Source organism: Cynara cardunculus (assembly GCF_001531365.2).
Source record: "Cynara cardunculus var. scolymus isolate 2C chromosome LG 13, CcrdV1, whole genome shotgun sequence".
Taxonomy (NCBI): Eukaryota; Viridiplantae; Streptophyta; class Magnoliopsida; order Asterales; family Asteraceae; genus Cynara; species Cynara cardunculus.
Genome location: NC_037540.1, coordinates 41079337 through 41079752, shown reverse-complemented (window position 1 = coordinate 41079752; position 416 = coordinate 41079337).

The following is a 416-nucleotide window of genomic DNA, read 5'->3' as shown; positions in this document are numbered from 1 at the left end:
TGTAATTTTCTCTTAAAAAATGTTCGATACTTGATGATTAATACACAATTTCTCAAACAATAGCGTTGGTATGTATATATAATATAATAGAAACAAAATATTTGATTATATTATATAATTTATATTATTTTYTTAAATAAAAAAACATTCGTGAAAGGACTAAAATGCTCCATTAGATAACTAGTTTAACGGATTTTCGTTAACTTTGTTACTGAGAGACCATATGCRTTATTAATGGATTATAGGGACGTCAAATCGTAACTTTTGACAAAAAAGTAATTCATCCTATAAAAATTTCAAATAAACATAAATAACCTTTTGCCCTAGACTCGTCTGTCATGGTGTAACATTAGTGATAGTCACACCCGACAATAATTTATAAATTCAGTTTTAAGTCTACAATGACACGATACTGA